This window comes from Anoplopoma fimbria, chromosome 19, assembly GCF_027596085.1.
Source record: "Anoplopoma fimbria isolate UVic2021 breed Golden Eagle Sablefish chromosome 19, Afim_UVic_2022, whole genome shotgun sequence".
NCBI classification, from domain to species: domain Eukaryota; kingdom Metazoa; phylum Chordata; class Actinopteri; order Perciformes; family Anoplopomatidae; genus Anoplopoma; species Anoplopoma fimbria.
This window is the reverse complement of record NC_072467.1, coordinates 20,068,959-20,081,085: the sequence shown is the minus strand read 5'-3', so window position 1 is coordinate 20,081,085 and position 12,127 is coordinate 20,068,959. Positions and strand designations below refer to the sequence as shown.

At 41.3% G+C, this 12,127-nt stretch overlaps 1 protein-coding gene across 2 annotated transcripts in view; it reads right to left on the bottom strand.

Moving 5' to 3' along the window:
• LOC129107716 (contactin-1a-like) overlaps window positions 1-12,127 on the bottom strand; it is a 48,208-nt gene that overhangs the window by 32,837 nt on the left and 3,244 nt on the right. Inside the window, exon 1 of one of the 2 annotated variants that reach the window (XM_054619222.1) lies at window positions 4,771-4,811. The exons of the other annotated variant lie outside the window; for it this stretch is intronic. The gene's annotated coding sequence lies outside the window, so the exon portion shown is untranslated. Of the gene's footprint in view, window positions 1-4,770; window positions 4,812-12,127 lie in introns of those variants that run through there. 2 annotated transcript variants of the gene reach the window in all.

Here is a 12,127-nt window from a genome sequence, read left to right as displayed (position 1 = left end):
CACTGGAACTCAGAATCTAACATCTTCATTTATTCATTCACTGGTCTCACAGTTCTGAGCATCAGTTCAATACCGTCCATTCATTCCCAGGTCCTGCTGAACTGGTGTGTGTTGATTAAGAGTGTAATTGAACATGAGGCAGACACTATTGATTCTTCGTGCACTGCCCGAGGTGTCAGCTGGCGGAGACTCAGAGGTGTGGCAGCAGGATTGAGATCTCAGCGCTCGCCAGACAAATGGAGTCGCATTACAACAAATGGATTATGATAGAAGAGAGTTGGTGTAATATTCCGGCTTTGCACGACACAAACATACCTGCGCTGTACGGCTAAACATCCAAACACATGCACGCCGATATATACACACGAAAATGAATTGAGACAAATGGGCGGACACACTGTACAACTGCACCACATGCACAATAAGTTGGACATAATGTCCGAGCTGTACAGCTGCAGGAAAGCAATACAGAGGGGAATTCATCTTCACGCCGGCCTGTATCCTAGCAACACATTTCAAAAGGAGCAGTTTAGTGTGCTGCGGGGAGGGGCCTTTTGTGACCACCAATGAACTATGCAAACATTCATTTTAATCTCGAACAACACCGCTGTTGTGGAAGAAAAACATACTTGGTATATCTGCTCATCTATTACAGACATTCATCTCTTAAACTCAGACAAAGCCCTGAAAAAAATAAGTTCAATGAGACTCGCTCACACCTTCCCACTCTCCGTGAACCTTCCTCCACAGCTATATTGCTACTGTGCATGATATCTTTAACTCATAAATCATAAAGGATCTTAATAGATGCACTTAGGAGATTATGGGAGACGACAAGGAGCCTCATTTTAGCGTCAGAGTACACAGTGAAAGAACCAATCCCATCCATACCATTAAGAACTGTCACTGAATTGATATATTGTAAAAAATAAAAAAATAAAAAACATTAGACCAGCACCACTCAGAAAGGCAGCATGCTCTTATAATCAGTATTAATGGGGCCTCCTACAACGCCTTTCCTACCTTAGCAGCCTGAATGCACGAGATGAGAGCGCTGCAGCCATCACAGTAAATCACAAGCCCCAGACGTGACACCGCTCAAACAAGGCCATTTCTTCTCCCCCATAAATCACACCCTGGACATTGCAAGAGCTATTACTGCTTGTGGTTTGATTTTGGTGTTTTTTTTTCTTGTCAAGGTTTTTTTGGGGGTTTTTTTGCCCTCTTTCCCAGCTTTGCCTTGCTCGCTGAATTTCAATCTCTTTCCCCTCTTCCTTTTACTCCCCTTGGAATTCTCAGCCTCATTGCTCTGAAATCAGAAATCATAAGACACAGAGTAGAAGAGGCTGCTTGGGGCGGATTCTCACTGCTGCACTCCGAATGGCCAATACTGTCATTTATGCTTTTTTCTTGACCGCGTAATCCCCTAAAGGCACCATAGAGTAAGTGAAAGTGAGTGAAAACCCCTCCTTTTTCTATGCTTAGTGCAATGTGTGCTGCATAATCAAGTGGGTAACTTTATAAACATGTCTTCCTCTATCAGCTTTGGCAGATCCAGTGATGTGGGGGAGGAGAGACTGAAAGAAAAGAGGCTAAAAGAAGGGTGGAGGAGAGGATGAGGGAGCGGTCAGAGGGCTAGACTTCAAAAACAAGACGTTGCTCCAACAACCACCCCCCCCTTCCACCACCACCACTGTCGTTCCTTACACACACAAACAGAATCAACACCACCGACATCATTATCATTGTCATTAACCACAGATTTGCGGTAATCCGGCAAGGGGGAAGCCAAGATGGGGTTAACGCTGGATTGGTCTTAATCAGATGGAGTTGAGAAGATGAGCGCTGCTTAGACAAGAGCGTCAACTGCTGCAGCATCCAAGTCATGTCTGAATTCCACCAGGATGCAAACATCTCTAGCAGTCATGGCACAAAGAACCACTTTGCTGCTCTTCTGTTTTAGATCATATTAAACTGAAAATGTTTACGATTTTTAAGACATTTCATAAATGAATCAGGAAAACAACAGGGAGATAATTAATAATGTGTTTTTTCTTATGAGAGTTCGAGTTTAGCAGTGGGTCTGGGAAATATATTACTGATTGTAATTTACTGTTCATATTCAATCAAGTCAATTAGTCAATTTGTGTGATTTTCTATGTGATATTATGAATTGCAGTGTTTCCCACAGAATTAGAACCTATTAGTTTTCTTGGCTGGGGGATTTGGTGGCATCTAGTGGTTGCAACCAACTGAATAACCCTCTGCTCACTCCTCCCTTTACTAGACTGTGGTGACGTGAGCCATCGAGTGCAAAACCGTGGTAACACCGTTTGCCTCGCTCAGAGGCCATCCTTACACACTACTTTAGGAGCAACGGTAGTCAGACGGCGGATGGATGTACTATGGTTTTGAATCTGGCGGCTCATGTTACCGCATGTTAACAACTGTATCTGAGAACTACGGTGGCCTATAGGTTATGTAAAAATGCCAAAAGCTGTCGCTAGAGCCAGTGTTTGGTTTGTCTGTCCTGGGCTACTGCAGAAACACGGTGGTGCTACATGGCGGTGAACCCTCTCCGTATTTACATATGAAGGGCTCATTCTTAGCTGACAAAAAACACAACGATTCTTAGTTTCAGGTGATTATACTCTATTAAAAACATTGTTGTGAATTTTATGTTCCATTTCTGCTAATACATACTGAAGAGCTACACACTAGCCTTTAAAGTTTCTAGGTTCTCTCTTTTGCACCTCCTCAAGACGTGCCCTTTTGAGTCTTTGAAAATACTTTTCAATATTTATCCAGATTTAGGAAAAAATCATTAAGCGTCAGAGTTTTAAATCTAATATTAACGTTAATCCACTTGGACGAGCAGTTGATATTCATTAGCAGCTATGTACAGCATGCTTACCGTGCTTACTTAATGCCAACTTAAAGCTATCCTTTAGGCTCTTCTTACTTGCTTGTCTATCATTTATTTAAAGATTTGGGTCTCCGAGATCGAGAGTTGGACAAATTTGTGCAGAGGTGTTCATGACCTTAACCCTTCGTGAACTCTGCATTGATTTTATTTAGGAGTTTGGCCAGCCGTCTACTCTGCAGAGAACAAGAGAAGCCCATCACTGCAGTGTGTCATTTGGGGTGTTGCCTGAATGGAGTCAAACATTTTCACTGCCCACATTGAGCAGACACCCCAGCCTTTTGTGTGTGTTTTTTTTGTGGTATCACCCCCCCGCTGGGCAGCATATTACTGCTCGGACTGAGGAAAGAGATGTGGAATCTAATGTTAATAAGGTCTCTGATGACTACTCATTCTAAAATCACACATTTTTTGATAAAGCAGATAAGATTTAATGTCATCAGCAAGCGCTAAAGGGAGAAACAAGCGAGACAGGGAGAAGATCCAGATTAAATTAAGATGAAAGGGTAAGACATTGGGTCTGACATCCTCTGCGAGAGGCAGCAGTGACTTAGTCGGGTTTAAGGGCATTACTGTTCAATCTCTTTTTAGCTTTATTTATCCTGAGCCGGCTGAGAACAGTTGCTGTTTTTCTGATTCACATTCATGATACTAAACACACAAACATGCCTCGCAGCTGCCCAGTGCAAAAACTTCTACTGATAGTCTACTGAAGAACCTGAGAAGTTTACTTTTTATTTTACCATCAAGAATCAGATATTGAGCCACGACAACAACAACTTCTACTTTTAGAAGCATATACCTGCCATAGTTTCAGTAACTATACTCTTCTTTATCTACATATTTCAATGTAACATATTCTACTTGGTGAACAAGCGTTCAAAATGCTAACTTCTAGAAATGTAGTTTGCCATGCTTTTCTCTTTAAAATGGAAAGCAAGCAATAGAAGGCAGCACAAATCATATCACATCTGATGAGATCAAACACCTGATATGACTACATACTCTGTTTGAGCACAAATCCCAAAAAGAAACACGAGCTTCAATTTTCATGCTGAATCAGTGTTATTTTACCACAAAGCAGTAGTGATACATTTTTGCTTACTTATAAATTATTCATGAAAAAATCATTGATTTTGAATCCAAAATGTGCCACAGACAGCCAGCATATCTCCTCAACCACCAGCTCTGAGAGATGCACTCCTTCTGTACTGTATCTGTGTTAAAAATAAGACTTGACTGTGCTATGGACAAACTATGGTTTATATCTCCCAGAAGAGTAACAGAATGATTCAATCAAATAAAGGATTCAGACATGGGCTATCCAAGCCTATTACACAGAGGATGAAGCAGTAACCCCAAGACACACACAACAACACCTGCAGAGAAGAAATAGTCTTTGTGTGCTTTGTGCTGCACAGATCCGCTGTTGCTAAGCAGGAACTGATTCAGCCCTTAATAGAAAAAAAGAACTACATTTCTTTCAGCTTGTAACAGCTTCATTTCTTCTGCAGTCAGAATTCTCTTTTCATCTTTTCCCTTTAGCAATTTAGGGCAGTAAATAGCAGAGCCGAGCCTTTTACTATACTAATTCTGTATTATTCATTACAAAAACGGTACAGTCAGATTTAACATGGACTTATTGTGATCACAAGAATCAGCTTAATATATTGTCATGTAATGGAAGAGTCCTGCAAAAAATATTTAGTTTGAACCATTTTTTGGTCCAACTGCGTTAGTGCGGTGTGAATTTAGTCTGTATTCATTTTCAGGCTGTTATAACTTGGTGTGTGGTATGCTATCTAATCTTTTTTTTTTTACCATACCATGCAAAAATACCTCCATACCTCATGAACCCAGAGAACTGACAGCATGTCTCAGTAAGAAGTACAGTATTATTCATGATGTAATCCAGCTGCAGACGATCCGTGTCAGTCTATCCCACCCCCTTCCCTCTCTCCCTCCCTCATTCACTCTCTCTGTCTCTCACCCAATAGACCCAGTCATGCTAATGTAAGCTATTTATCCCAACCGCTGCAGTCAACACAATGCACCCCCCACCCCTTCTCAGGGCCACACAAGCTAGCAGCAACCTCAGCTGACCTGAATGTCAATGACTCCAGTCAATCAGTACATGAGATCTGGAGCTGCACTTCTGTATGAATTTCATTAACCTCAATTCAGGTAATGTGTATGAACCAATGCAGAGGGGAAATAGCAACCATGCGACTTGAATCATAAAAAAAACTTTTGCCTTTCATGTCACAGTGTGAGTTTCTTCACTGACAGGCAAAGAAAGAGGAAGCCATCATTTAATGCCATTTCTGAGTTGCGAGTGACAAACCGAGAACATGGAATGACAGATAATAATTTAGCTATCATGGGTGAGTAAAGTGATGATTTATACCTTTGCTTTTTTTCCATTTCTCTAACTGCTTATTACCTCTCCCATCCTATTGGGTGTTCACTTGGTGAGTCAAATGTTTCACAGAATGGTACACATTTTTTAAAAAGGACAGAAAAACTAAACTATTTTGATCCATATTGAGATCTTCTTCACCTGCAAAGAGAGAGCAGAGTCAGCAGACGGGCAAAAAAACCATCTGATCCTTCTCTCTGCTTCCATTGAACAGAGCAGATATTCATGCCAAATCATAATATTAGGTACTTCCTTACTCTTTCAGGATCGAAGCAAAAATTTCTTGACAGTGTGACATAAAATGTCCATATACGGACTGGACAAAGATGATTTTAAATTTGGTATATTAAAAGATGAGAATCCAATTCCAAATAGGCCTTGATAATAATTTTAAGTCTACCAAAATTTTAAATCCAAATGGATTGAATGTTAGAGCAGAGCAGGTACCTATGAATAAATGTGCCCTCTTATGTCGGCAACCTGGATGTTACCACTGAAATCTGTCATAATATTAAACTGGTTTGCAGTTCTTTTAATGTTAAGGTAATTTATTGTAAAACAGAAATGCATTAACCTTTCATTGGAACAGCCATCAAAGAGTGTGATAAAGGATAAAACTCAAGATATGAAATACTATATGTGCTTCTAAGTATGGAAAGTATGTCACATCATGTATGATAAATTGCCCCATATAGGCAAAGGTCAGACGAGACGTGCACTCTATAAAGAAAGAGTGCTCAACTTAATTACTTCATGCCAGATCTGTCCAATAAAGATAGTGGCTTCTATAGGAGAGCAGAGGCATGCTCTCACTGATGGTTGTTCACTGTGCTGTAAATAACTGTAATTACTAAGTGACAGAGGGAATCCTACAAGAAGAGTTCATTTATTGCAATTAGTGCGTCCTGAAGAACACTGAGAAAACAATCAATACCTTCAGATTGCACAAAAGAAAAGGCCTCAGAGGGAAAGTGTGAATGCAGTGCATTTCTTCTGCACTGGGCAGCTACAATACATGCAAACAATAGAAAGATGAATCTAAGTGGAGCCTTTCCTCACAACGTATCCCATTCATCCGTTTATAGGATTAGAGGGTGTGAATCCAACAATAGGCTACAGATTAACTTGACAAACTGATTGTTTAATTGCGTGGTCAAGAAGGAGAAGGAGGTTACCAATTAGTGGAAAACAATCATCACAAAAAGCTATAAGAGAAGCATGGTAACACAATCAGGGCATGGAGAGTGTGTGGTGCGGCTCTGCACAGTGCTTACCTTGCAGAGGAGGACTATCACGCCAGTGGCTATGTGACAAGATGAGCTACTTAGCAGCCCGTGTCCCCCATCCCCTCCAACATGCCTACCCTGCCAAGTGTCCTAAATACTCCGCTCCATTGTCTGCCTCACAGAAACGAGCCGAGCTGCTGGATGGAAGCACTCTCTCCAAGGTGCAAGGAGGAGGGAAGGGAAGATGGTGCAAAGAGAGAAAAGGATAATTCCCCAAGCAGGACAGGGAGCCGTGCAAATGGGACACCAGAGAAGAAGCCTCCCTCCAGTGAGAGTGCTCCACAGGGGGAAGAGGGGTCTAATCTTTTAAGCCATCCCACCCCACTCACACACACAGACACACACACACAATTTCACCCCCTTCTCCACCAGCACCCCAACTTTAACCCCAATCCACCAGCACTCTCATCATGAGCCTGGCAGCGGTCCAGACGTGTCATCAGCACTGTCATAAATTCATGTTCCGCTGCAGAGACAACAATTTTTCTTCTGGAAAAGATGGCCATTTGTGAGGAGCTGACAAAGACAAAAAAAATGCTTGCTTTGCAAAAAAAGAAGTATTTTTTTTGTCAGTACGAGACCGACAAAGGGACGATAAGGCTGTTGCTGCGATATGGATTATTAACTTGAAAGTTGATATCATTCTCCCAGTCCGAAGCACATTCTGAAGTTAATTTCTTTCAGTCTTTTGTATTTCCCTTCTTCTGTTCTATTTCTCTTACGAAAGAAAGCCAACAATAATTGAGCGCTTCTTTGAAGTTAATTTATCTACTCTCCTTGCTTTTACTTTCTTCCACTTTTATTAACAAATGTGCATATTGAATATCTCAAAGCTCCAGTTTTTAAGAAGCTACAGTTGGTCACCCAAAGGTAAACTGAAGTCACCGGACCACGAAAATATAAAACAACAGAGAAAGGTAAAGAAAAAGCTAAGTGGTCAAGAGCCATTAGGCCAGATACTGAAGCCCATACGTCTCCAGTGGAGCTTCTCATAGTCTAACAGCCTAATGATGATATATTATTCAGCAGCTCCCAGTTGTTGTGAGTTTTATGCTTAGCCTGTGTGTTGACATGAAGTTTAAGTGATTTCCACTCTGTTCTGTGGACAGGAGGCTGCCACCATTACACAAACTCTCACATTGTGCCTTTGGGTTGCATTAACTTGGGAAATTGCAGAGTAAGTGGTGCAGGGATTTGGTAGAGGGGGCACTAGAGCAGATTTGGGAGATTTGGGGCCTTATATTGCCCACAAGAATAATTAGTCTGAGTCTAAGTTTGGTATTAAAACATGCAGCAGCATTTTTAGCCCAGCCACATTTGACAACATGATAAATTGCATGATCAGGCTGGGGGAAAAAGGCAGGCTTTGTGCTGGGACAACAAAACAGAGTGCAATGAATTGATTTAAATTATTGGATTCCATGATGCTTAATCATGCAGAGGTCCAGATACCCCATTACCATCTATCTTACTGCGTAATTTATGTCCAGCCCAAGCTCTAAAGGGAAGAAATTGCATCTTAATTGATATGATTCACTCGTAAGGCCTTAAGTTATGTCATGGAGGGATTGGGAATGACCCAGACAGGACTGGAGAATTATAAAATACCGTAAAAAAGAAGATCCACTAGTATAATCTGAGGTTGTTAGTAACATCAACTTTGTGGGTCATTCAATTTACATAAGTGATTACAGAAAATAAAAGGGATTATGGAGTGACAGCAGCGTGTTTCATTGCTGAAAGCAGATAAAAGTCATTGCATTTGTTACTAAAATGTACAAATGTCTGCACTTAACCTTCAAGTCATCAAAGCTAATGGATCCAGTCAAGAGGAGAGCTGCAGTTGACACTTGAGATCAAATCCAACCTAATGGCTTCCATTAAGAACAGCCAGACAGGACAATCAAAAGTCAGGAGAGTTGTGTAAAGAAGCGAGAAGTATCATTTATTTCTCATTAGCAATCACTCCGCTACTTTCCATAAACCATGAGCTCCCTTGGCTGATCACAACCGATTGAAATCTGTCAGAAGCATCCAGCATGTGGAGCAGGGCAGAGCGCAGCGGCAGAGCATACGACCGGTGTCTGGCTGGCTTCATGGCTCTGGCTCTTTTTCTTCGGGATGTGATTTACCCAAGACTTCTGACTCAGCACATTCCCACCACTGATGGGAATAAAAAGAGGATAATTTCCTCCTTTCTGTCTGTGTTAAAGAGTTGCGGTACATTCAGAGTGGGTAAGTAGTGTTTGTGTTGTTTCACGATACCACTCTGACCACGACAGACATATATAGCATTTATAGATAATGTTGCTGTTTGTTTCAATTAGGTATAGTTCTTTGATATATATAATTTGGGGCACAAGATGGGTTAGGAATTGCTTTAATATTGGAAAGTCTGCAACTGGGAGCCCATTGGATGTCAACTGCACTTATGATTGGGGAAGGACTGAATTCATTTTCTCATACTAATACTAAAGTTGATATTCATTATACACTCATATTCTCCTCGGATTAGTGACCTGTTTTACTTGGGACAAGTAATTATGCTCTACAGCAAAAAAAAGAATAAACAATTAAAGAAAAACAGCACATTGTCTAAATTATGTCTTTCAAACTCGCACTAAATGTGTGTGACGAGTTTTCCATTGACAACCTGGCTTTCTGTTTAATACATTAAACTGGCTGTAATTTTAGATCATAAGCAGTGAAATAAAAAACCATCCCACGATTCACCAATTATCTATCTAGAGTATCAGTAGCAAAGTGAACGGTGACATCACTTAATTCTACCCACATTTGGTCCTTTTTGCTCCACTGTAAATGCGGTTTAACTAGATCTGGTGTTAACATGGACTAGATTAAACTATTTAACGCTGATGGAAGGCACGTGAGCCTCATTTGAGGTAAGACTTTTAGCCGTCAGATATCTGTCACACCCTGGTTTCTGCTCCCTATGATCACATTTGATGTGGAGTTGCATGTCAGCAGTATAACGAGGAGACTGGTGTATAAAAAGGAAGAATAGAAATACATATCGAATGGCGATGTTCATGGTTCTTTTTCCTGCACTGAAAAATACTTTCTACAGAGATTTGGGGGTCTATAACCTTCTTCTTCTGCTTGTAACAGCCAATCCATTATTCTTTACCTCTAACATCGATTGTTACCATGTTTAAATGGTTTTATTCCCACAAACACCCTCTTGGGTTTCTTTAGCTGTGAGCTGGTTTATGGAGATGAAAGTGGTTGAATAAGTAGCTATGTGTGTGTCACCAGCTGTCCTGTTTAACGTAGAGAACTGTCACCTCATGTTCTGCAGGTTCAAAGCAGGTTAGTGCATCAGAACGTATTCACGCCACGCATGAATGAATTAACTTGCATAATGTTTATAAGGCTTTGCTGTTTATGGTGGATTGATAATAAGACCGACACAGCTACAGTCTCTCCGAGGCTTGAGTTTAAGCCAAAGTAAATTACCCCTGATTGCCCGGATCTGATCCTTTTCTTTGTCTAAGCCTTTTATTGCTGCTCAACGAGTCAGTCAAGGTGAATAGGAGCAGGAAAAGCTGGCCAACTTGTGACTTAGGAGAAGAGCCCCATTTGGGCCCAACCTGCCCAAAAGAGCTTTTGTGTGCACGTTAATATGAGTAGTGCTGAGAGGTTTGGGTGAATGAAGCTACCTTGAAAGGCGTTCCGCTCTCATGGTAAGTGCTTCTTTTTTTTTTTAAATGCCAGCTGGGGAATGAGGTAGGGAGTGGAGAACAATTGGATTACTTTGATTACTTGATAGGTGAGAGAAAATAAAAACAACATCTTTCGAAGACCCTTGAAAAACGAGTTTGAAAAGGACTGGTTATGCAATATGCAAATGCTAATCCTTTCCCTCAGGTGTGTGTGTGTGTGTGTTTGAGTTTTGATCAGATTGGATTAATAGTGACCTGGTGACACCCACAAACATCCTCAAATCTTTCATCATATTTCTATTCAACAAAATCCTTTTTGTTGCACAGAAGTAATTCAGCCTGTAAAAGAACATGATCAAGTTGAACCCAATAACTCACAGTAGGAAGCTGAATGAGAAAACCGGTTTCCATGGCCTTTAAAAAGGCACACCCATTTGCCAAATTCAAGCCAAGGTTTTATCACCTTGTGTTTTCATTTACTTTACCTTTTTACAAAGCTATTTATTAAATTTTCAGTTTGCTCATTTGGTTGGAAAGTATCTCTCCATTACCATTGCACATGGCGGGTTGGCTCTCACAACATAATCTCAAAGCAAAGCAAGAGTGCCTGAATTCTGAGGGAAAGAGGAACCATGCCATTCTGTTGATGGCACAGGCCCAATGACATAAAATGAAACATATAAAAGCCGTTACAAAAAGGTTATGGAGACTCTCATTATACGGTGTTTACGTGTGAAACAGCTTCTAAGCTGGAAAAACACTCACCACAAGTGACATGTCTGTCACTGTTCAATACTGCAGGCCTACAAACGCAACATACATGGATGAACAATGCACATATAGGGCACATTACATTATCACAGCATACATTATGATAAAGCTTGACTAGTCTTTGGCCTAAGAAGCTACGCTGGGTATATAGGACAAATACCTCAGAGATAAGGCTTGATATTCATAAATCAAACACTGTCCATGTGACACCAGATACTGTAGCAATGCACAAAAAATAATAATGAAAACAAGCAATTAATTATTAATATTGAATGAACTGCTGCCTCGGTGGTAGAGAAAATGTCAACATGACAAGACTTTCTCACTCCCATGATGCACTTCCAGACACACAGATGAGGAGATACAACAAGAGAGACACACATACTGTACTGTGATACCCACCCTCCCTTTCTTTATACCAAACTTCAAACTAACAGACATATGTACAGCGACCACACACACACACACACACACACACACACACACACACACACACACACACACACACACACACACACACACACACACACACACACACACACACACACACAGTGCTTCAATAGCTTCATCCTTTCGATGTGCAGCACTGCAGTGTTGAGGTAGGCTGTTTCATTCTGAGGGGCAGATAATGAGCTATTCCCTCTGCAGAGGACAAAAATCACAGAGCCAGCAGACGACGAGCTGTGTTGGAGAACACACAACACACACACACACACACACACACACACACACACACACACACACAGACACAGTTTACAATAACCCAAGAGAAGCTTGGAAACTTCTTCGCTCTGGCTCTTCCACACAGCACACACACAATCCAAACAGTGAGCGCACTCTGCCACCCACCTCTGTTTTCTGAGCACACAGCCTTGAGCTGCATGCAGACTCACCCCAACACGCCTGTAGTTGCAGCCCTGTGAGCGTTGAGTTGGCAGCAGAGTAGCCAGCTGTATATCTCTCCGCTACAGTACGCCTCGGGATAAAACTGCTAGTCTGCTACTGCTGGTTAGCGACCCCTGCCATGGCATCCTTCACCCTTCTA